Source organism: Oncorhynchus mykiss, chromosome 5 (assembly GCF_057628025.1).
Source record: "Oncorhynchus mykiss isolate SJ-2025 chromosome 5, ASM5762802v1, whole genome shotgun sequence".
Classification (NCBI taxonomy): domain Eukaryota; kingdom Metazoa; phylum Chordata; class Actinopteri; order Salmoniformes; family Salmonidae; genus Oncorhynchus; species Oncorhynchus mykiss.
In genome coordinates this window covers 13,127,501-13,153,645 of record NC_143026.1, presented here as the reverse complement: position 1 = coordinate 13,153,645, position 26,145 = coordinate 13,127,501, and the positions used below count along the sequence as shown (strand labels likewise).

Below are 26,145 nucleotides of genomic sequence, written 5' to 3'. Positions count from 1 at the left end.
GGAGATTAGGTCAGATGAGATGGGGCAGGGCGAAATACTAAATAAATCCAGAGACAAAATAGCAAGACTAACACTGCTTCCACTTAACTAGCAGAAGTTAAAACCATTGGTACTTTTTTGAAATAAACTAAACAAGATGTAAAATACCCACTTGGACTGAATTGTGTTTAAATGGTAGTTCCTATTACTGCAGGTGGCATGGCATGCATTTTCACCTGAGACACCAACTGTCTTCACGACTTCGCCCGAAATTTACCGGGCAAGAGTGACCAAGGATGCCAGAACAAAGCTTATACAAATGTAACTGGTGGACAAGCTAGGTGCAAAACATCACAGACTGATGTTACTTACTGAGTCAAACATTTGAAACAAATAATATTTTTCCTTCAACAAATTTTTGAAGGTATTTCAAATACTCAATGAAAGATCTTTCTCTCTCTCTCTCTCCACACTGCGGCTCGCAAACGACAGGAGGCAAAGAAATACTAAACGAAAACATATAATGGGCCCATTTATTTTTTCGAGTGGCATAAAACTTCCTGCCCCTCGTTGAGTGCTTCCTCTTGCGGTCCTCTGGGGGAGGGGGGGGGGGGGTCAGCAGGGTGGTGTTGGGGGGGGGTGAATGGTGACGGATCCCCAGAGTGCTCCTTAGCGCCGCCGTGGGCTGCCCAACCCTGGCGACAGTTGCCAGGCGACAGGTCTCAACGAGGTGCAGCAGCGAGAGGTAGCAGCTGGCATGGCCTCTGAGCAGCCTTGAGTAAGGTTGGGGGTGAAGTGGGGGGAGATGTTGGAGAGGAACTCCCCTATAGTTTCAATGACCGTAGAGACTATACGACATAACACCCCCTACCACCTCCCAAACACACCCTTGGAGGGAGGGAGGGAGGGAGGGAGGGAGGGAGGGAGGGAGGGAGGGAGGGAGGGAGGGAGGGAGGGAGGGAGGGAGGGAGGGAGGGAGGGAGGGAGGGAGGCTCGTCTTTCGGCTGGCCCAGCGGGAGAAGACAAACACAGGACCACGTCCATCCTGGCTCTCTCTCCCCTGCCATGAGGACGGCAGTCTGGCTCCCTGACGAGGGGAAGGGTGAGGTGAGGGGGGCCTCTGGGAAGCCAGAAGAGGGGTCTTGGGAGGGAAGGAGGTGGTATACCCTCTCGTCTCACCCCGTCATTACTCCTCAAAATACATCTGTGCAAAAAATCACAGTGGGGCGTGTGTGTGTCTCTACGTCTGCAGAGAACACAAGACACCCGCGGTGGTTTCCCCCACACTTGGCCAGCCTCTAAAAACAATGACACAGACCGTGTGGCTATAATATGACCGAAAACACAGAAATAAAAAAATCCACACGTTGGAATGTTTCAAAGGAACAACCGAGAGCCTGAAATAGGCGAGAAGCACCGACACGCTCGAGTAGATCCTGATTCTCCACCTAAAACTGATATCATGGGCCTGATGTCACGGGCCTGATGTCATGGGCCTGGTGTCATGGGCCTGGTGTCATGGGCCTGGTGTCATGGGCCTGGTGTCATGGGCCTGATGTCATGGGCCTGATGTCATGGGCCTGATGTCATGGGCCTGATGTCATGGGCCTGATGTCATGGGCGTTCGCTCCCAGAGACTTTGCATAATAACGCACCATGTTTTATGGCACGGCTGGGAACACCAAGCCCTTTGGAAGAACACCAGCGGTGGTGGAATGGTTGTTTGGATTATTTGGAAAAGAGGAGAATTACATTTAAAGATCCCTCACCTCTAATGAAACCGCCTTTTTTCTTTCAAGCGAGAACAGATGATGCCCAGTCAAGAGTGATTTAATGGTGCACGAAATCCCTGAGCAAAACCAGTTGTGGGTTTCGATACTCGAGTGAAGGAGGGCTTTACACTGAGAAGGCTTTGGGGTAGTAACTTTCAAAGACGTTGATTGTTGGCCAATGAGCATCAGTGGATGAGTTGTGCATTGGTTTGCACATATACACAGTATCTGATATGGTTGCAGTACATGGTGTAAAGGGTGACAGCTTTCAGACAGTAGCTTTAGCAATTGATAAAGAGGCTTTGACCTGGGATAAATATATTATCTCTTTACTTCATGTGCACTTGAGCAGAACAGAGGAAAACAGGTCCTCCAGTCGGCTACTGTTTTTCTTCAATAACTAGGGTACGGGTAGGGCATCACTAAATTCATTATTAACATTTTGGTGAGCCATTTCCTCGTGCTCTGCTGTGCAGCACATATCATGGTGTCATGTTGCCATCACTGCATAATTCACAAAAGGTTGGCTGGACCTCCTTGAATTCACGTAGATCACATAATTATTTTTGTATACAAAGCCCTGATCCACAAGCTTCTGACTTACCTAAATTTAAAATGTCAAGTTATCAAACCTGTTCACAGCGTTGGTTAACTCTAGAGACTCCTTGCTGTCTACAGAGTTAGGTAAATAACAGGGTTGGTTCACTCTGGAGACTCCTTGCTGTCTACAGAGTTAGGTAAATAACAGGGTTGGTTAACTGTGGAGACTCCTTGCTGTCTACAGAGTTAGGTAAATAACAGGGTTGGTTAACTGTGGAGACTCCTTGCTGTCTACAGAGTTAGGTAAATAACAGGGTTGGTTAACTGTGGAGACTCCTTGCTGTCTACAGAGTTAGGTAAATAACAGGGTTGGTTAACTGTGGAGACTCCTTGCTGTCTACAGAGTTAGGTGAATCAGCCTCTGGTTTCCTTGCACCCTATGTTTGGAATGATTTTCCAAATGATGCTTTGGTGTCCCTGGGGCAGTTCAGACAGCTAACAGAGGATTTTTTATAATGAATAATGTGTTTGTTTAAGTTGACTGTGTTTTGTATGTTAATGTGTATTATTTTTGTAAAAAATATATATATTTATGTTGGTCTGTGCTTGTGCTTATTTTGTACTGTGCAGGGCTCATTTGTAAAAAAAAAAAACTTTAATCTCAATATGACTTCCCTGTTGAAATAAAGGTAAATAATCCTCGTCAAATATAAGACCAGAACATTGTCCACAGGCGAGATTATTTGACAGAATATAATCATGTTCCTTGAGTTTTGTCGGAGTTTAGAGTGATGAAAAGTAGCTAACAGCTAACTGCTCTCTGTCTCGCCATTGAGCAGAACAGCAAGCACAGGTGTTACTATGGATACTCAGACAAGCAGAGCGCGAGCAGTACAGGGAAGGACAGACAGACAAGCAGCTAATGGATACTAACAGAATAAGTTATTTCTAATTTCGGGTTCAGGCAGGGCCTTAAATTTTGCAGAAGCAATTGGGTCTGGGTAGAGCCTGAACATCATAGGTATGGCCTGAACATCATGGGTAGGGCCTGAACATCATGGGTAGGGCTTAACATTCATGCCAGTGCAGGACTCTGATGTCTATGCATCAGGAGTTTCTCCCAATCTTTTTGTATAGACTAATGAAGGCAAAGTTTGACGTGTCAGTCCACTGGGAACGAGATTACCAACAGGGAAACCAGCCTACAAAGAGGCTCTAGCAAGCTATCAAATGAAAAAGGATCTGAACAAAGTTTTGAGGCCTTTCAAGTAACATTCTTAAAGTTGTCTAGCTTAATTTGAATGGCGACTTGTGTTTGGACTGTGCACAATGAGGGTGGGGGAGAAGGGGAGGGGGCATTAGCTTAGTCCATCAGCTCTACTGTGTGTGTGTGTGTGTGTGTATGTGTGTGTAAAAAAACACAGAGAGAGAGAGAGAGAGAGAGAGAGAGAGAGAGAGAGAGAGAGAGAGAGAGAGAGAGAGAGAGAGAGAGAGAGAGAGAGAGAGAGAGAGAGAGAGAGAGAGAGAGAGAGAGAGAGAGAGAGAGAGAGAGAGAGAGAGAGAGAGAGAGAGAGAGAGAGAGAGAGAGAGAGAGAGAGAGAGAGAGAGAGAGAGAGAGAGAGAGAGAGAGAGAGAGAGAGAGAGAGAGAGAGAGAGAGAGAGAGAGAGAGAGAGAGAGAGAGAGAGAGAGAGAGAGAGAGAGAGAGAGAGAGAGAGAGAGAGAGAGAGAGAGAGAGAGAGAGAGAGAGAGAGAGAGAGAGAGAGAGAGAGAGAGAGAGAGAGAGAGAGAGAGAGAGGAGAGAGAGTCCACCGGTGCCAGCCGCCTGCTCAGGGGGGAGCGCAGTACAGATTTGCATGGCGCTCTAACAGGATATTGCACAAGGCCTCCCTGAGGGGCTGCGCCTCAGGGTCAGCTTTAACTCACGAGGCAGCTTTACCTTGAGCCATCCCTCCTCCCCAAAGTCAGTAGGCTGGCTCTCAGCATTGACAGATGAGAACTACAAGGGTAGTGACCAACACTGGCAGACAGTAACCCCTTCTCCTGCAGAGGCCTAGACAATGTTGCCTATTGACTCTTTTCCCATTCAATAGCCCTATAAACATACGCAGGACTAAATCTGAATGTTATGTAGTTTACTGAGCACGGTGCATGTTCATGCACAGGATAGCTTCGGCTCTAGTCTATGGACATTCTGACATTCTTAGATGTCTGTAGTTTGGTGTATTGGTCTAAATACAGATTCTTCCCACCTCATCATGATACCAGACATGTTCTTCTTTGTCTCAGCATATGTTCACATTGAGGGGAAACCTTCTGCAATCATTTTCTGGTGAAAGTGAAGTCTGGTGCTAAACGTTAAACCTTCAAATGGGTTTGTGGTTATTTTTTCAATCTGTTTCAACAGCCATCCTTGTAGTCATGTAAAAGCACCTATTATCGTTCAATTAACCATACTTGGAGTGCTCCCATTAGTGGGCAAACAAAGAAGCCTCCATTTGGCAAACTCCAGAGATGGTTTTCATTACTGATTGAGATAACTTTTTCTGAGTAGTGGGAGCAAAGAATATTAAAACCTACTAAGGATGATAAATGAATTCAGACGCATGCCTTCAGACACTATTCACACACACACACACACACACACACCTCAAAAAACACCTGACCAGAAAAAAAGAGAGAAAAAGATGAAAGGACACAAACTGCTGAGGCAGCTCCAGCCATTAGCCCTGTCCAGACCAATCATAGGGGATAAAGGATGAGGAAAGTGGCGAAGAACACAGACAGCCGTCAATAAGACCATCTGCATTTTTAAAAAGGTATCCCGGGTGCAGCGAGACCTCCCTGGTCCTTTCTCATCTGCCTGTGTTTAATTGTGCTCTTTGTAAAGGGAAACAAACTCGCGGCCTTGGCCTGTGTGTTGTAATAGGACTTCTGCTGGCTGAGAAGAGGTGGTAGGGAACGGAACGGGGGGTAGGGGGGGAGCTTTGCCGCCGACTGCAGACGAGGGTCTCCAAGGACTGCAAATGCTGTAATTGAGGAGAGAAATCCGGCGCTTGGGATTGAGGAACGGGAGAAAACATCCACATGAAAGTGAGAAATCAAACGAAGGGGCCGTGCATGGTGTGGGCAGTATGCAGTGTGTCACACACAAGTGCACAGACAAAAGAGTGTGGACATAAATCATTGTGCACGTCTGCATATGAGAGGAAAGGATCTAAAGGCTGGCCGTGACCGCGTCGAGCGCAAAACACACTAGCACACAAACAGAGAGAAAAATACTCTGCTGCCATTTATAATGTAAAGTTACGCACGCTTCCATTATCATTTTTTAAAACCATTGCAAACCATAAGACTACAAATGGAAGCACAGCCGAGAGCTGCTCAGTAACACAAGCCTACCAGATGAGCTAAACTACTTATATGCTCGCTTCGAGGCAAATAACACTGAAACATGCATGAGAGCACCAGCTGTTCCGGAAGACTGTGTGATCACGCTCTCCGCAGTCGATATGAGTAAGACCTTTAAACAGGTCAACATTCATAAGGCCGCAGGGCCAGACGGATTACCAGGACGTGTACTCCGAGCAAGCGCTGACCAACTGGCAAGAGTCTTCACTTACATTTTCAACCTCTTCCTGTCCGAGTCTGTAATTCCAACATGTTTCAAGAGGACCACCATAGTCCCTGTTCCAAGAACACTTCCCTGCCTACATGACTACTGACCCATAGCACTCATGTCTGTAGCCATGAAGTGTTTTGAAAAGCTGGTCATGGCTCAAATCAACACCATTATCCCAGAAACCCTAGACCAACTCCAATTTGCATACTTCCCTAACAGATCCACAGACGATGATGCAATCTCTATTGCACTCCACACTGCCCTTTCCCACCTGGACAAAAGGAACACCTATAGTGGGGAGAACAAGTATTTGATACACTGCCGATTTTGCAGGTTTTCCTACTTACAAAGCACGTAGAGGTCTGTAATTTTTTATCATAGGTACACTTCAACTGTGAGAGACGGAATCTAAAACAAAAATCCAGAAAATCACATTGTATGATTTTTAAGTAATTAATTTGCATTTTATTGCATGACATACTGTAAGTATTTGAAACATCAGAAAAGCAGAACTTAATATTTGGTACAGAAACCTTTGTTTGCATTTACAGAGGTCAAACGTTTCCTGTAGTTCTTGACCAGGTTTGCACAGGATTTTGGCCCACTCCTCCATACAGACCTTCTCCAGATCCTTCAGGTTTCGGGGCTGTCGCTGGGCAATACGGACTTTCAGCTCCCTCCAAAGATTTTCTATTGGGTTCAGGTCTGGAGACTGGCTAGGCCACTCCAGGACCTTGAGATGCTTCTTACGGAGCCACTCCTTAGTTGCCCTGGCTGTGTGTTTCGGGTCGTTGTCATGCTGGAAGAGCCAGCCACGACCCATCTTCAATGCTCTTACTGAGGGAAGGAGGTAGCTGGCCAAGATCTCGCAATACATGGCCCCATCCATCCTCCTCTCAATACGGTGCAGTCGTCCTGTCCCCTTTGCAGAAAAGCATCCCCAAAGAATGTTTCTACCTCCATGCTTCACGGTTGGGATGGTGTTCTTGGGGTTGTACTCATCCTCCTTCTTCCTCCAAACACGGGGAGTGGAGTTTAGACCAAAAAGCTCTATTTTTGTCTCATCAGACCACATGACCTTCTCCCATTCCTCCTCTTGATCATCCAGATGGTCATTGGCAAACTTCAGACAGGCCTGGACATGCGCTGGCTTGAGCAGGGGGACCTTGCGTGCGCTGCAGGATTTTAATCCATGACGGCGTAGTGTGTTACTAATGGTTTTCTTTGAGACTGTGGTCTCAGCTCTCTTCAGGTCATTGACCAGGTCCTGCCGTGTAGTTCTGGGCTGATCCCTCACCTTCCTCATGATCATTGACACCCCACGAGGTGAGATCTTGCATGGAGCCCCAGACCGAGGGTGATTGACAGTCATCTTGAACTTCTTCTATTTTCTAATAATTGCGCCAACAGTTGTTGCCTTCTCACCAAGCTGCTTGCCTATTGTCCTGTAGCCCATCCCAGCCTTGTGCAGGTCTACAATTTTATCCCTGATGTCCTTACACAGCTCTCTGGTCTTGGCCATTGTGGAGAGGTTGGAGTCTGTTTGATTGAGTGTGTGGACAGGTGTCTTTTATACAGGTAATGAGTTCAAACAGGTGCAGTTAATACAGGTAATGAGTGGAGAACAGGGGGGCTTCTTAAAGAAAAACGAACAGGTCTGTGAGAGCCGGAATTCTCACTGGTTGGTAGGTGATCAAATACTTATGTCATGCAATAAAATGCAAATGAATAACTTAAAAATTATACAATGTGATTTTCTGGATTTTTGTTTTAGATTCCGTCTCTCACAATTGAAGTGTACCTATGATAAAAATTACAGACCTCTACATGCTTTGTAAGTAGGAAAACCTGCAAAATCAGCAGTGTATCAAATACTTGTTCTCCCCACTGTATGTGAGAATGCTATTCATTGACTGCAGCTCAGCGTTCAACACCATAGTGCCCTCAAAGCTCACCACTAAGCTAAGGACCCTGGGACTAAACACCCCCCTCTGCAACTGGATACTGAACTTCCTGACGGGCCGCCCCTAGGTGGTAAGGGTAGGTAACAACACATCCGCCACGCTGATCCTCAACACGGGGGCCGCTTAGGGGTGCGTGCTCAGTCTCCTCCTGTACTTCCTGTTCACTAATGACTGCACCGCCAGGCACGATTCCAACACTATCATTAAATTTGTCGATGACACAACTGTGGTAGGCCTGATCACCGACAACGACGAGACAGCCTATAGGGAGGAGGTCAGAGACCTGGCCGTGTGGTGCCGGGACAACAACCTCTCCCTCAACGTGATCAAGACAAAGGAGATGATAAGAGAGGACCACGCATGCCCCTATTCTGATCGACTGGGCTGTAGTGGAGCAGGTTGAGAGCTTCAAGATCCTTGGTGTCCACATCACCAACAAACTAACATGGTCCAAATACACCAAGACAGTCGTGAAGAGGGTACGGCAAAACCAATTCCCCCTTAGGAGACTGAAAAGATTTAGCATGTGTCCTCACTCATGCTGCCAAACATACCCTCGTAAAACTGAACATCCTACCGATCCTCGACTTCGATGATGTCATCTATAAAATAGCCTCCAACACTCTACTCAACAAACTGGATGCAGTCTATCACAGTGCCATCCGTTTTGTCACCAAAGCCCCATACACTACCCACCATTGTGACCTGTACGCTCTCGTTGGTTGGCCCTCGCTTCACACTCGTTGCCAAACCCACTGGCTACAGGTTATCTACAAGTCTCTGCTAGGTAAAGCCCCGCCTTATCTCAGCTCACTGGTCACCATAGCAGCACCCACTCGTAGCACGCGCTCCAGCAGGTATATCTCACTGGTCACCCCCAAAGCCAATTCCTCCTTTGGTCGTCTTTCCTTCCAGTTCTCTGCTGCCCATGACTGGAACGAACGCCGATACCGATTATTGGAGGACCAAAAAAGCCGATGCCGATTAATCGGACGATTTTTTGTTGTTGTTGTAATAATGACAATTAGACCAATACTGAATGAACACTTATTTTAACTTAATATAATACATCAATAAAATCAATTTAGCCTCAAGTAAATAATGAAACATGTTCAATTTGGTTTAAATAATGCAAAAACAAAGTGTTGGAGAAGAAAGTAAAAGTGCAATATGTGCCATGTAAGAAAGCTAACGTTTCAGTTCCTTGCTCAGAACATGAGAACATATGAAAGCTGGTGGTTCCTTTTAACATGAGTCTTCAATATTCCCAGGTAAGAAGTTTTAGGTTGTAGTTATTATAGGAATTATAGGACTATTTCCCTCTATACCATTTGTAATTCATGAACCTTTGACTATTGGATGTTCTTATAGGCACTTTAGTATTGCCAGTGTAACAGTATAGCTTCCGTCCCTCTCCTCGCTCCTCCCTGGGCTCGAACCAGCAACACAACGACAACAGCCACCATCGAAGCAGAGTAACCCATGCAGAGCAAGGGGAACAACTACTAGAAGGCTCAGAGTGAGTAACGTTTGAAACTCTATTAGCACGCGCTAACTAGCTAGCCATTTCACTTCGGTTACACCAGCCTCATCTCGGGAGTTGATAGGCTTGAAGTCATAAACAGCGCAATGCTTGACGCACAACGAAAAGCTGCTGGCAAAATGCACAAAAGTGCTGTTTGAATGAATGTTTACCCGCCTGCTTCTGCCTACCACCGCTCAGTCAGATACTTACAGTGCCTTGCGAAAGTATTCGGCCCCCTTGAACTTTACGACCTTTTACCCCATTTCAGGCTTCAAACATAAAGATATAAAACTGTATTTTTTTGTGAAGAATCAACAACAAGTGGGACACAATCATGAAGTGGAACGACATTTATTGGCTATTTCAAACTTTTTTAACAAATCAAAAACTGAAAAATTGGGCGTGCAAAATTATTCAGCCCCCTTAAGTTAATACTTTGTAGCGCCACCTTTTGCTGCGATTACAGCAGTAAGTCGCTTGGGGTATGTCTCTATCAGTTTTGCACATCGAGAGACTGACATTTTTTCCCATTCCTCCTTGCAAAACAGCTCGAGCTCAGTGAGGTTGGATGGAGAGCATTTGTGAACAGCAGTTTTCAGTTCTTTCCACAGATTCTCGATTGGATTCAGGTCTGGACTTTGACTTGGCCATTCTTACACCTGGATATGTTTATTTTTGAACCATTCCATTGTAGATTTTGCTTTATGTTTTGGATCATTGTCTTGTTGGAAAACAAATCTCCGTCCCAGTCTCAGGTCTTTTGCAGACTCCATCAGGTTTTCTTCCAGAATGGTCCTGTATTTGGCTCCATCCATCTTCCCATCAATTTTAACCATCTTCCCTGTCCCTGCTGAAGAAAAGCAGGCCCAAACCATGATGCTGCCACCACCATGTTTGACAGTGGGGATGGTGTGTTCAGCTGTGTTGCTTTTACGCCAAACATAACGTTTTGCATTGTTGCCAAAAAGTTCCATTTTGGTTTCATCTGACAAGAGCACCTTCTTCCACATGTTTGGTGTGTCTCCCAGGTGGCTTGTGGCAAACTTTAAACAACACTTTTTATGGATATCTTTAAGAAATGGCTTTCTTCTTGCCACTCTTCTATAAAGGCCAGATTTGTGCAATATACGACTGATTGTTGTCCTATGGACAGAGTCTCCCACCTCAGCTGTAGATCTCTGCAGTTCATCCAGAGTGATCATGGGCCTCTTGGCTGCATCTCTGATCAGTCTTCTCCTTGTATGAGCTGAAAGTTTAGACGGACGGCCAGGTCTTGGTAGATTTGCAGTGGTCTGATACTCCTTCAATTTCAATATTATCGCTTGCACAGTGCTCCTTGGGATGTTTAAAGCTTGGGAAATCTTTTTATATCCAAATCCGGCTTTAAACTTCTTCACAACAGTATCTCGGACCTGCCTGGTGTGTTCCTTGTTCTTCATGATGCTCTCTGCGCTTTTAACGGACCTCTGAGACTATCACAGTGCAGGTGCATTTATACGGAGACTTGATTACACACAGGTGGATTGTATTTATCATCATTAGTCATTTAGGTCAACATTGGATCATTCAGAGATCCTCACTGAACTTCTGGAGAGAGTTTGCTGCACTGAAAGTAAAGGGGCTGAATAATTTTGCACGCCCAATCTTTCAGTTTTTGATTTGTTAAAAAAGTTTGAAATATCCAATAAATGTCGTTCCACTTCATGATTGTGTCCCTCTTGTTGTTGATTCTTCACAAAAAAATACAGTTTTATATCTTTATGTTTGAAGCCTGAAATGTGGCAAAAGGTCGCAAAGTTCAAGGGGGTCGAATACTTTCGCAAGGCACTGTAGATACTTGTATTCTCAGTCAGATTATATGCAACGCAGGAAACGCTAGATAATATCTAGTAATATCATCAACCATGTTTAGTTAACTAGTGATTATGATTGATTGTTTTTTAAAAGATAAGTTTAATGCTAGCTAGCAACTTACCTTGGCTTACTGCATTCACGTAACAGGCAGGCTCCTTGTGGAGTGCAACGAGAGAGAGGCAGGTCGTTATTGCGTTGGACTAGTTAACTGTAAGGTTGCAAGATTTGATCACCCGAGCTGACAAGGTGAAAATCTGTCGTTCTGCCCCTGAACGAGGCAGTTAACCCACCGTTCCTAGGGCGTCATTGAAAATAAGAATGTGTTCTTAACTGACTTGCCTAGTTAAATAAAGGTATAAAAAAAAAATAACCTTTTTTTTTATTTTTTTATCGGTAAATCAGCACCCAAAAATACAGATTTACGATTGTTATGAAAACTTGAAATTGGCGCTAATTAATCGGCCATCCCGATTAATCGGTCGAACTCTATGACAGAGGGTAGTGCGTACAGCCCAGTACATCACTGGAACAAAGCTCCAAGACCTCTATACCAGGCGGTGTCAGAGGAAGGCCCTACTTATTGTCAAAGACTCCAGCCACCCTAGTCATAGACTGTTCTCACTGTTACCGGAGCACCAAGTCTGGGTCCATAAGACTCCTGAACATCTAATCAAATGGCTACCCAGACTATTTGCCCCCCCCGCACATTGACTCTGTACCGGTACCCTGAATATAGTAACAAGCTATTGTTATTTTACTGCTGCTCTTTAATTGCTTGTTACTTTTATTTTTTATTCTGATTTGTTATATAATGATTATTTTTCTGCATTGTCTGTTAGGGACCCATAGGTAAGCATTTCACTGTAAGGTCTACACCTGTTGTATTTGGAGCATTTGACTAATACAATTTGATATACATTGCACAAACAGTCATTAGAGATAAATCCTGAGTCAGTATGATCTCTGAGACACTTCACAGTAGCGGAGGCATTAAAAGAGCATGTCCCCGAGTCAGTAGCGCATGGCTCTCTCTTACAGGGGCTCGGCAACTTCTAGTGGGATATCTTTGTCTAAACAAATCCCTCCATTGAAAATTTAGACAAGATGACATCAGTGCCGCTCACTGGCTATTGTGAGACGCACAATAGGTGGTGACCTTGGCAGCGGCGAGGGACAAATTTCCATAATATTTATCATGCAGGTAGGATCACGCTCAAATACACCAGATGATGTATTTCAGGTCACACCAACAGCCTAGACAGAGTGGGAGAGAAAGCACAGAGAAGGATGGTCAGGAAAGGGAGGAGGATGATGGATAGATGGATGGAAGGGTTGAAAAAATGAAGAAATTAATAAAGAAATAACAGGAGGACAGACGAAACAAAAGAACAGAGTAAAGGAGAGAAAGACAGTGAAGACAGAAAGAAAGATTTGTTGTCAGGTAACAAAGGAGCAAAGTAAGAGGGGTGTGTGTGTGTAACAAGTGGTCTAGGAAGGGTACTACACACAACTAGTGGTCTAGGAAGGACATTACAGGCAACTAAGGGCCTAGGAAAGCCACTACACGCGACTAGGGGGCTAGGAAGGGAACTAAACGCAACTAGGGGTCTAGATAGGTAACTCCAAATTAGAGTGTGGAGGGAGGGAATAAGAATTGCTCAGATGGGACTTAATTTTCTTTTACTATCTATTTCAACATGACAGGAGATTTGCCTGGAAATCCTTCAACGCTGGTGATTCCTTTAAGTGAACCTCACAACCCGGTGTTCAGAGATCCACTGCTTCTAGAAATATATTGTGAACCCCACTAAAGCACATGCTACTTGGCAGCGTCATCCACATTCTCACTTGATATGATGCTGGGCTGTGGATGTGTGGGATGCTTTTGGGGTGTTTTTCCCATGATGACTGGAACTATACACTGAGTATACAAAACATTAAGAACACCTGCTCTTTCCATTACATAAACTGACCAGGTGAATCCAGATGAAAACTACGATCCATTATTGATGTCACTTGTTAAATCCACTTCAATCAATGTAGATGAAGGGAAAGAGACAGGTTAAAGAAGGATTGTTAAGCCTTGAGACAATTGAGACATGGATTGTGTGTGTGCCATTCGGAGGGTGAATGAGCAAGACAAAAAGGTGCCAGGCGCACCGGTTTGGGTCAAGAACTGCAACGCTGCTGGGTTTTTCACACTCAACAGTTTCCTGATTGTATCAACAATGGTACACCACCCAAAGGACATCCAGCCAACTTCCCATAACTGTGGGAAGCGTTGGAGTCAACTTGGGACAGCATCCCTGTGGAACCCTTGTAGAGTCCATGCCCTGACGAATTGAGGCTGTTCTGAGGGCAAAAGGGGGTGAACTCAATATTAGGAAAGGGTGGCTAAAGTTTAGTACACTCGGTGTACACTATTTCTTTGAAAAAGCTGACCAGAAGTGGGAAGCAGGCAAAGGCCATAGCAACACCATCGGAAGTTTACATACACTTAGGTTGGAGTCATTAAAACTCCACAAATTTCTTGTTAACAAACTATAGTTTGGCAAGTCGGTTAGGATATCTACTTTGTGCATGACACAAGTAATTTTCCCAACAATTGTTTACAGACAGATTATTTCACTGTATCACAATTCCAGTGGGTCAGAAGTTTACATACACTAAGTTGACTGGGTAACGCCCCAGTCAACAACAGCTTGGAAAATTCCAGAAAATTATGTCATGGCTTTAGAAGATTCTGATAGGCTAATTGATATCATGAGTCAATTGGAGGTGTACCTGTGGATGTATTTCAAGGCCTGCCTTCAAACTCAGTGCCTCTTTGCTTGACAACATGGGAAAATCAAAAGAAATCAGCCAAGACCTCAGAAGAAAAATTGTAGACCTCCACAAGTCTGGTTCATACATGGGAGCAATTTCCAAACGCCTGAAGGTACCACGTTCATCTGTACAAACAATAGTATGCAATCATAAGCCCCATGGGACCACGCAGCCGTCATACCACTCAGGAAGGAGACATGTTCTGTCTCCTAGAGCTGAACGTACTTTGGTGCGGAAAGTGAAAATCAATCCCAGAACAACAGCAAAGGAACTTGTGAAGATGCTGGAGGAAACGAGTACAAAAGTATCTATATCCACAGTAAAATTAGTCCTATATCGATATAACCTGGAAGGCTGCTCAGCAAGGAAGAAGTCACTGCTCCAAAACCACCATTAAAAAGACAGACTACGGTTTGCAACTGCACATGGGGACAAAGATCATACTTTTTGGAGAAATGTTCTCTGGTCTGATGAAACAAAAATAGAACTGTTTGGCCATAATGACCATCGTTATGTTTGGAGGAAAAAGAGGGAGGCTTGAAGCAGAGGGGTGGCAGCATCATGTTGTGGGGGTGCTTTGCTGCAGGAAGGACTGGTGCACTTCACAAAATAGATGGCATCATGAGATCATGAGGAAGGAAATGTATGTGGCTATATTGAAGCAACATCCCAAGACATCAGTCAGGAAGTTAAAGCTTGGTCGCAAATGGGTCATCCAAATGGACAATGACCCCAAGCATACTTCCAAAGTTGTGGCAAAATGGCTTAAGGACAACAAAGTCAAGGTATTGGAGTGGCCATCACAAAGCCCTACTCTCAATCCCATAGGAAATTTGTGGGCAGAACTGAAAAAGCGTGTGCGACCAAGGAGGCCTACAAACCTGACTGAGTTACAGCAGCTCTGTCAGGAGGAACGGGGAAAAATTCACTCAACTTATTGTGGGAAGCTTGTGGAAGGCTACCCGAAACATTTAACCCAAATTAAACAATTTAAAGGCAAAGCTACCAAATGGTAATTGAGTGTATGTAAACTTCTGACCCACTGGGAATGTGATGAAAGAAATAAAAGCTGAAATAAATCACTCTCTACTCTTATTCTGACATTTCATATTCTTAAAATAAAGTGGTGATCCTAACTGACCTAAAACAGGGAATTTTTACTAGGATTAAATGTCAGGAATTGAGTTTAAATGTATTGCGTTTAAATGTATTGAGTTTAAATGTATTTGGCTAAGGAGTATGTAAACTTCTGACTTCAACTGTATGTTATATCTTGGTGGGTTTACTGTACATCCAATTATGATGATGTTTAATTTCCGCTAGTCTAATCAGCATTGAGACCATCTGGCCAAAAAATGGCTTCGGGTATGTTTGGACAGTTAGAAATATTTTGGTTATTCTACTTTATCAATGTAATCAAGGCATATCAACGTGGCTAATTGGTTGAAATTGCAGATAGTAGTCAACGTACACAATTTCTCATTTGAATCCAGATTTCAACTACAAATCAGTGAAAAGATTTCAAGTTTTGGCAGATTTCAGTAAGCCGCCTGATTTGTCAGGCCCTCGTCACTTACAGCATGGCATCTGTCACTCACGCTTTGACAAGGCCAGACAAAAGGGAACCCTGGTGCTCTCCCCTGCCCCTCTGTGTAAACTCATTCACAAACTTTCATGCCTCTTATTTGCCGGGCTAAAGGTTAAATTGCTAAGCCCTCCTCCCTCCCTCACTCGCTACCCTCTGCTGTAAAGCTGTCGTTGTGGGCCTGTATTTACATGGATTAAGGTCTTTTCACAGGGAAAAAAAGAGGTGGTTTGCTGTAAAGCCCCATACAGACTCTGGCTTGCTCGCCAGAGTGGACACGGTTAGCCAGCTCCCATCAGCCTCCCTTCCCTGAGGACAATGTCCATACTGTACCTCTTAGGAATGGATCGAGGCACAGGGACATTGCCCAGCGATTCACATGCCACATTATAGCTCCGACATGGCCACTGAAGCAAATAAGCCAATCATAAGCTCAGATTCTCAAAGTTAACAAAAATTTACAACCCCGTTGAATTTATTGTAATTTTACAATATTCAAATGAATATGTTTGAATCGTACTTAGACTTAAAGTTAGGATTTGGGGGTTGGGTAATCTTATTTTAGGTCTGTGGTTAGGGGTAAGTTCTACCCCCAGGCAGCCGTACAAGGGGTCCAAGCCTTGACAACGTCTCAGACGAGAACTAACCAACCGGCGAGGGTATGAAGATGGCAAAAAGCTTTCGATAAAAAGGGGGACAAGGAAGTGGGGGTGTGTGTAGGTAGGTGAACCCATCATGGGATGAACCCATCAAAACAAGAGGAGAAGGGTCGCTCTTGCTTTCAAGTGTGTAGAGCAAATCCAACTCCTGTCTATGGCGCTTCCGCACCAGCCTGCCTGGCATGGCTTTACTCTCGTTCTCTTGGCTTCCTTTTTCTGCTCAATAAATAAAGAAATAAAGCAAATAAACACAATCTTCCAGCTGAAGGAGCCGGGAGCTCTGGGGGGGAGGGGTGCGTTTGTATCATAAATAGCCAGCTTCCGCGGTCAGGGCATGGGCTAAACGTGAGCGACAAGAGGAAAGCAAATGGGCCTAAATCATGCAGAACACATTGATTGTCAGCTGTAGGGGCCATGTGCCACGCAAGGTCACTACCGCTCACGATCCGTTTGATAGCATCGGCGCAAATTGGACAAATTGGGATGCAGTGTGGGCGCAGCCTGTTGACCTAGCAGAGTAGAGATATAGACACATACATACAGAGTTCTGGGAAAAACAACAGGGCAACAAGGCCTGAACAACGGATGTATCTACTTGGGCTTCTAGGCCTTGTGATAGATTCAAATGCAGCAAGCTGTAACAGACGCATTAGCTAATAGGCCTACAGTGACAAGCCTATTGTTTGTGACCCATATTTAGACGTAGACCGGCACACACACAGACTTCACGCTGGCTAACACACAAAGCTACAAAGATCAATATATCCTACACAAACACAGACAAACATACACACTTGGCATGTGCACACACACACAAACAAACAAAAGCACCTCCACTCCCCCCTAACACACGTCTGGGTTTCACAGCGGCCTCTGTGGTGTGCGGCTTCTTCTGAAGAGTACTGCCGCCAGAGAAACACTTAATTAGCGTGGGCTCCTCGTCCGCAGGGCACCATGTCTCCGAGCGGCGGTTCAGCCATTTCCCGCAGGAGGTCAGGGGTCAGCCGGAGAGAGAACTCTCTGAGGCGAGCTCTGGAACGCCGCTGTCACACATCATAACGCTTCCGAAGCAAACCTGCAGACACGGCGCCCCCGAAAAATAGCACGTTAACAACTGCTAGTGGGTAAACATCTCAAACGACTACTTTTTTTCACCTTTCGAGACTTCGACAGCCTATTTTTTTTCCTCCCTGCCAGTGTTTCTGCCAATGTTTCTTTTGGACTGCGGTGGGGTCATGTAGCTAAAACTATCTGGATATTGCAGGTGAAACTACAATAAGGACTCATGGGCTTGTCCAGACACAATACCTATACCTTGGCAATATGGCCAACACTTCAAAAGCCTTTCAGGGTCAAGGTGGAGATAATACCATATCTACCAATCCTTTCTGATCTACACATAATGCCTAGAGGCCAGAGAATGTGAGTGGAGCGGAGTGAAGAGCGGAGCTGGAGCGGAGTGAGGAGCGGAGCTGGAGCGGAGCTGGAGCGGAGTGAGGAGCGGAGTGAGGAGCGGAGCTGGAGCGGAGTGAGAAGCGTAGTGAGGAGCGGAGTGAGGAGCGTAGTGAGGAGCGGAGCTGGAGCGGAGTGAGGAGTGTAGTGAGGAGCGGAGCTGGAGCGGAGCTGGAGCGTAGTGAGGAGCGTAGTGAGGAGCGGAAATGGAGCGGAGTGAGGAGTGTAGTGAGGAGCGGAGCTGGAGCGGAGTGAGGAGCGTAGTGAGGAGCGTAGTGAGGAGCGTAGTGAGGAGCGTAGTGAGGAGCGTAGTGAGGAGCGGAGCTGGAGCGGAGTGAGGAGTGTAGTGAGGAGCGTAGTGAGGAGCGGAGCTGGAGCGTAGTGAGGAGCGTAGTGAGGAGCGGAGCTGGAGCGGAGCTGGAGCGGAGCTGGAGCGGAGTGAGGAGCGGATTGAGGAGCGGAGTGAGGAGCGGAGCTGGAGCGGAGTGAGGAGCGGAGTGAGGAGCGGAGCTGGAGCGGAGTGAGGAGCGGAGTGAGGAGCGGAGTGAGGAGCGGAGTGAGGAGCGGAGCTGGAGCGGAGTGAGGAGCGGAGCTGGAGCGGAGTGAGGAGCAGAGCTGGAGCGGAGTGAGGAGCGGAGTGAGGAGCGGAGCTGGAGCGGAGTGAGGAGCGGAGTGAGGAGCGGAGTGAGGAGCAGAGCTGGAGCGGAGTGAGGAGCAGAGCTGGAGCGGAGTGAGGAATACGTGGACAACTACAAATACCTAGGTGTCTGGTTAGACTGTAAACTCTCCTTCCAGACCCACATCAAACATCTCCAATCCAAAGTTAAATCTAGAATTGGCTTCCTATTTTGCAAGAAAGCATCCTTCACTCATGCTGCCAAACATACCCTTGTAAAACTGACCATCCTACCAATCCGGAGTGAGGAGCGGAGCTGGAGCGGAGTGAGGAGCGGAGCTGGAGCGGAGTGAGGAGCGGAGTGAGGAGCGGAGCTGGAGCGGAGTGAGGAGCGGAGTGAGGAGCGGAGTGAGGAGCAGAGTGAGGAGCGGAGCTGGAGCGGAGTGAGGAGCGTAGTGAGGAGCGTAGTGAGGAGCGGAGCTGGAGCGGAGTGAGGAGCGTAGTGAGGAGCAGAGTGAGGAGCGGAGCTGGAGCGGAGTGAGGAGCGGAGTGAGGAGCGGAGCTGGAGCGTAGTGAGGAGCAGAGTGAGGAGCGGAGCTGGAGCGGAGTGAGGAGCGTAGTGAGGAGCGGAGCTGGAGCGGAGCTGGAGCGGAGTGAGGAGCGTAGTGAGGAGCGTAGTGAGGAGCGTAGTGAGGAGGGTAGTGAGGAGCGTAGTGAGGAGCGGAGCTGGAGCGTAGTGAGGAGCGTAGTGAGGAGCGGAGCTGGAGCGGAGTGAGGAGTGTAGTGAGGAGCGTAGTGAGGAGCGGAGCTGGAGCGTAGTGAGGAGCGTAGTGAGGAGCGGAGCTGGAGCGGAGTGAGGAGCGGAGTGAGGAGCGGAGCTGGAGCGGAGTGATGAGCGGAGTGAGGAGGGAAGCGTGTCCAATTTCACTGGAGCACAGAGAAAATTTGCCAAAGGCTGGAGCATTGGCCTTCTCGCCCGCTCCAATTTCGCTCCAGTAGAGATCCAGTAGCGCTCATTTCACGAGTTCAGGGCAAGTCCGGCCAAGCATGCATTTGTAGACAACTTGTGTGCTGCTATAGCCCCTTGCTTTAGTTACTGTCATGTAGTTTGCTAAATATTTTTCATAAAGGAACTGGTAAAACACACAGGTGCAAAAATCAAGGTGACTTACAAAGATGAGGAGGACCCTCTTGGTCCTCCAGAGGGAGTGTGGTCCCGAAAGGATGATGGTGTACCAGATGCACATGCTAACACAAAGGACCGAGGTGGTTAGCTAGCTAAGTGTGTCAAGTATGTCTAAATCAAAAATCTGAACTCTTAAAAGTTTTTGTTATATTATCTATACAATAGGCTATCATTGATTTTGGCCCAGTAGGCCTGGAATACACTACATGACCAAAGGTATGTGGACACCTGCTCGTCAAACATCTACTTCCAAAATCATGGGCATTAATATGGAGTTGGTCCCTGTTCTGCTGCTATAACAGCCTCCACTCTTCTGGAAAGGATTTACACTAGATGTTGGAACTATAGGTTGACCGATTAATCAGAATGGCTGATTAATTAGGGCCGATTTCAAGTTTTTATAACAATCGGAAATCTGTATTTTTGGACACCGATTTGGACAATTTTTTTTACACCTTTATTTAACTAGGCAAGTCAGTTAAGAACACATTCTCGTTTTCAATGACGGCCTAGGATCGGTGGGTTAACTGCCTTGTTCAGGGACAGTACGACAGATATTCACCTTGTCAGTGGTGCGTATCGTTGCTCCAATGTGTATCTAACCATGAACATCAATGCCTTTCTTAAAATCAATACACAGAAGAATATATTTCTAAACCTGCATATTTAGCTAAAAGAAATCCAGGTTAGCAGGCAATATTAACCAGGTGAAATTGTGTCACTTCTCTTGCGTTCATTGCATGCAGAGTCAGGTTATACGCAACAGTTTGGACCTGCCTAATTTGCCAGAATTGTACATAATTATGACATAACATTGAAGGTTGTGCAATGTAACAGGAATATTTAGACTAATGGATGCCACCCGTTAGATAAAATACGGAACGGTTCCGTATTTCACTGAAAGAATAAACGTCTTGTTTTCGAGATGATAGTTTCCGGATTCTACCATATTAATGACCTAAGGCTCGTATTTCTGTGTGTTATTATGTTATAACTAAGTCTATGATTTGATAGAGCAGTCTGACTGAGCGGTGGTAGGCAGCAGCAGGCTTGTAAGCATTCATTCAAACAGCACTTTAGTGCGTTTTGCCAGCAGCTCTTCGTTGTGCGTCAAGCATTGCGCTGTTTATGACTTCATGCCCATCAACTCCCGAGATTAGGCTGGTGTAACCGAAGTGAAATGACTAGCTAGTTAGTGGGGTGCGCGTAATAGCGTTTCAAATGTCACTCGCTCTGAGTAGTTGTTCCCTTTGCTCTGCATGGGCAACGCTGCTTCGAGGGTGGCTGTTGCCAATGTGTTCCTGGTTCGAGCCCAGGTAGGAGCGAGGTAGGAGCGAGGAGAGGGACTGAAGCTATACTGTTACACTGACAATACTAAAGTGCCTATAAGAACATCCAATAGTCAAAGGTATATGAAATACAAATCGTATAGAGAAAAATAGTCCAATAATTCCTATAATAACTACAACCTAAAACTTCTTACCTGGGAATATTGAAGACTCATGTTAAAAGGAACCACCAGCTTTCATATGTTCTCATGTTCTGAGCAAGGAACTTAACTTTAGCTTTCTTACATGGCACATATTGCACTTTTACTTTCTTCTCCAACACTTTGTTTTTGCATTATTTAAACAAAATTGAACATGTTTAATTGTTTATTTGAGGCTAAATTGATTTTATTGATGTATTATATTAAGTTAAAGTAAGTGTTCATTCAGTATTGTTGTAATTTTCATTATTACAAAAAAAAAAAAAATTGAGTTTAAATCGGCTGATTAATTGTTATTGGCTTTTTTTGGTCCTCCAACAATCGGTATCGGCGTTGAAAAATCATAATTGGTCGATCTCTAGTTGGAACATTGTTGCAGGGACTTGCTTCCATACAGCCACAAGAGAATTAGTTAGCTCGGGCAATGGTGTTGGGTGATTAGGCCTGGCTCGCAGTTGGCGTTTCAATTCATCCAAAAGATGTTTGATGGGGTTGAGGTCGGGGCTCTGTGCAGGCCAGTCAAGCTCTTCCACACCAATCTCGACAAACCATTTCTGTATGGGACCTTGCTTTGTTAATGGGGGCATTGTCATACTGAAACAGGAAAGGGCCTTCCCCAAACTGTTGCCACAAAGTTGGAAGTACAGAATCATCTAGAATGACATTGTATGCTGTAGCGTTAAGATTTCCCTTCACTGGAACTAAGGGACCTAGCTCAAACCATAAAAAATAGCCCCAGACCATTATTCCTCCTCCACCAAGCTGTACAGTTGGCCCTATGCATTGAGGCAGGTAGCGTTTCCTGGCATTTGCCAAAGACAGATTTGTCCGTCGGACTGCCAGATGGTGAAGCGTGATTCATCAGTCCAGAGAACACTTTTCGAGTGCTCCAATGGCGGTGAGCTTTACACCACTCCAGCCGACACTTGGCATTGCGCATAGTGATCTTAGGCTTTCGTACGGCTGCACGGCCATGTAAACCAATTTCCTGAAGCTCCCGACGAACACTTCTTGTGCGGACGTTGCTTCCAGTTCTTGTGGTGACACGCTTCAGCACTCAGCGGTCGTGTTCTGTGAGCTTTCGTGGTCTACCGCTTTGTGGCTGAGCCGTTGTTGCTCCTAGACGTTTCCTCTTCACAATAACAGCACTTATAGTTGATCGGGGCAGCTCTAGCAGGGCAGAAATTTGACGAACTGACCTGTTGGAAAGGTGTCATCCTATGACTATGCTAATAATATTGCCTAAATGACACATTTTTGTTCCTTCTGTCTGGCTCCTGACCTATTTAGAGTGTTTATATGCTGTTTAATATGCCTATTTGAAATTATGTGTGCTAGAGGTTGGTTCTGGACAGGGCTAGAGGTTGGTTCTGGACAGGGCTAGAGGTTGGTTCTGGACAAGGCTAGAGGTTGGTTCTGGACAGGGCTAGAGGTTGGTTCTGGACAGGGATAAAGGTTGGTTCTGAACAGGGTTAGAGGTTCTATATCTGCACACCTGATACAGTATAGAAGACGAGTGAATAGGCATGATAATATTAACTACCTGGAATGGATACTTGGAAAGAAGAGATAACCCGAGAGCAATTCCACAGTAACAGAATGATGCCGAGACTTTGAAAGTAGGCCCAACAAAAACCACTGATTACCAAGTTAAACAAATCATAAAACTGTATGCACAAGGACTACTTTTAACCATTTCCACTGAACATTTTACGAAAAACACATTTACTGGAAGAACAGGGCAGTTGTAAAGTTTGGTAACAGAATGACGGTAAAATCTCCCTCCGTTTTTTTATGTGAACATGTCTTCCAAAAACGTAAATATCTACTCTGAATTAACATTAAAGAAAGAATGGGGTGTCAGCTATGATACTATTTTGGTTATTGAACTACAGCAAGTGAAGTGGATTAACACCCAGTAACAGAATGATCTAAACAGAATGACATCAGTTTTCCCTGATCTGTACTATACACAAATGCAGAATTATGAATGTCATTCTCTTCATGGTGAAGTATCCTGAATAGGTAGAAAAATGTCATATTCTATTTTTGCATGTTTGGGTATTATTCTACACACTGGCTATTATTCTAATGAGCTCCGCCCCCAAACAAGACCAAATTTGGTTGGTCCGGACCAAATCTGTACCAATCATAGACATCTATGTTTCACAAGATTGAACATCAGAATACAGCTTAGTAGAACCCAGCCTAGTACAGTAATAGATAATAATAATAAGATGTATTATAGTCACATACAGTTGAAGTCGGAAGTTTACATACACCTTAGCCAAATGCATTTAAACTTTGTTTTTCACAATTCCTGACATTTAATCCTAGTAAAAATCCCTGTTTTAAGTCCGTTAGGATCACCACTGTATTTTAAGAATGTGAAATGTCAGAATAATAGTAGAGAGAATTATTTATTTCAGCTTTTATTTCTTTCATCACATTACCAGTGGGTCAGACGTTTACATACACTGGTAGCATTCCTCCTGACAGAGCTGGTGTAACTGAGTCAGGTTTGTAGGCCTCTTTGCTCACACACGCTTTTTCAGTTCTGCCCACAAATGTTCTATAGGATTGAGGTCAGGGCTTTGTGATGGCCACTCCAATACCTTGACTTTGTTGTCCTTAGGCCATTTTGCCACAACTTTGGAAGTATGCTTGTGGTCATTGTCCATTTGGAAGACCCATTTGCGACCAAGCTTTAACTTCCTGACTGATGTCTTGAGATGTTGTTTCAATATATCCACATCATTTTCCTGCCTCTTGATGCCATCTATTTTGTGAAGTGCACCAGTCCCTCCTGCAGCAAAGCACCTGCACAACATGATGCTGCCACCCCCATGCTTCACGGTTGGGATGGTGTTCTTTGGCTTGCAAGCCTGCCATTTCTCCTCCAAACATAACGATGGCCATTATGGCCAAACAGTTCTATTTTTGTTTCATCAGACCAGAGAGCATCTTTCCAAAAAGTACGATCTTTGTCCCCCATGTGCAGTTGCAAACCGTAGTCTGGCATTTTTAATGGAGGTTTTGGAGCACTGGTTTCTTCCTTGCTGAGCGGCCTTTCAGGTTATGTCGATATAGGACTAATTTTACTGCCAAAACTATAGTTTTTTAACAAGAAATTTGTGGAGTGGTTGAAAAACAAGTTTTAATGACTCCAACCTAAGTGTATGTAAACTTCCAATGGTTTTGCTGTGGCCTTTGCCTGCTTCCCACTTCGTCAGCTTTTTCAAAGAAATAGTGTACACCGAGTGTACTAAACTTTAGCCACCCTTTCCTAATATTGAGTTCACCCCCTTTTGCCCTCAGAACAGCCTCAATTCGTCAGGGCATGGACTCTACAAGGTGTCAAAGGGTTCCACAGGGATGCTGTCCCAAGTTGACTCCAACGCTTCCCACAGTTATGTGTTTAACTGTACACCTGCTAGGTGTAAAATGTGTTGTTTTACGGGGTCAGCAATAGTAGTATGGCGTCCCTGGAGCAAATTAGGGTTAAGTGCCTTGCTCAAAGGCACAGACAGATTTTTTCACCTTGTTGGCTCGGGTATTCGAACCAGTGACCTTTCGGTTACTGGCTCAATGCTTTAACTGCTGGGCTACCTGCCTCCCAGTACAGTACAGCACAGCATAGTTCAGTACAGTATAGTAAAGCACAGTACAATACAGTAAATGATGTGCTCTACTGTACTGAACTAAACTTTACATTGCAGTACTCTATAGTACTGACTTGTACTCTACTTTACTCTACTGTACTGTAATCTACTGTACTGTACTGTCCAAACTTGTGAAACAGACATCTATGCTTTGTTCAGATTTGGACTGACCAAATTCCAACTACTTTTTAATATCCATGGATGTCGGTTGGTGCTCAGCGGGCTAGGGGGCTGGTTACACTAAATCGAAAGATTTAAATCCATATTGGGCTTTACAATCATTTACAAAAATAAAAAATTAATTGCCAGTAAGGATCTTTAAAAAGAACTTGCTCATTGGCAGGTGTCAGTAAGAGCCGGAAGAGGTGACATTAACTGGAGAGAGAGTGAGGGGTTTTCACACTCTCGCTTTGAGAACCAGTAAGATAAAGAAAACAGCTATGAGCTGAACATAACAGTAAGGAAGAGAGGATTGTAGCAGGAGACCCTATGAGCTGAACATAACGGCATGGAAGAGAGGATTGTAGCAGGAGACCCTATGAGCTGAACATAACGGCATGGAAGAGAGGATTGTAGCAGGAGACCCTATGAGCTGAACATAACGGCATGGAAGAGAGGATTGTAGCAGGAGACCCTATGAGCTGAACATAACGGCATGGAAGAGAGGATTGTAGCAGGAGACCCTATGAGCTGAACATAACGGCATGGAAGAGAGGATTGTAGCAGGAGACCCTATGAGCTGAACATAACGGCATGGAAGAGAGGATTGTGTCAGGAGACCCTATGAGCTGAACATAACGGCATGGAAGAGAGGATTGTAGCAGGAGACCCTATGAGCTGAACAGAACGGCATGGAAGAGAGGACTGTAGGGATGTGCATCCTTCCCTTTCAAGACGATTGGATACGTATCTAGATACATGGGCTCTGATAAGATAAAGGAACGATATGTTTTCAATTGAAACGGTTTGGTTTGATTAGAGAAGGAATTCGGAGTGATTCGATGCACAAATATCATTATTATTATTTAAGGGGGTAACATTTGGTGCATCAACACATTCATTTTCCATTTCTAAATGAAAACCTGCTACTGATGGACCTCGTGACCTGGGCCTCTCTGAGCTGATGTACATTCATGTGTATTATGTATGTCTATTGTCCTCCCCACCTCAGTTCTGGAATAACCATCACCCACTAATTAACTCGTCAGTTTTCCAGATGAAGGAAAGAGTTAGTAATGTATCAACATTTAATCCCCATCTCTAAATCAAATGGTTTTGACCATTTGGGACTTTTTATTGACTTTCTTTGGACACGCAGTGATTCCTTGTTATAAAATGATCAAATTTAACCTGTATATCTAAAAATGGCCATATACTGTACACTCATTGTTTAAAGCAGAACTATTGCTGATGGTG

The 26,145-nt window shown here is 45.0% G+C and overlaps 1 protein-coding gene across 9 annotated transcripts in view; it reads right to left on the bottom strand.

The window, feature by feature from the left end:
* Nucleotides 1-26,145, bottom strand: part of dennd1a (DENN domain containing 1A) — a 171,130-nt gene that overhangs the window by 136,295 nt on the left and 8,690 nt on the right. The window lies entirely within an intron of this gene.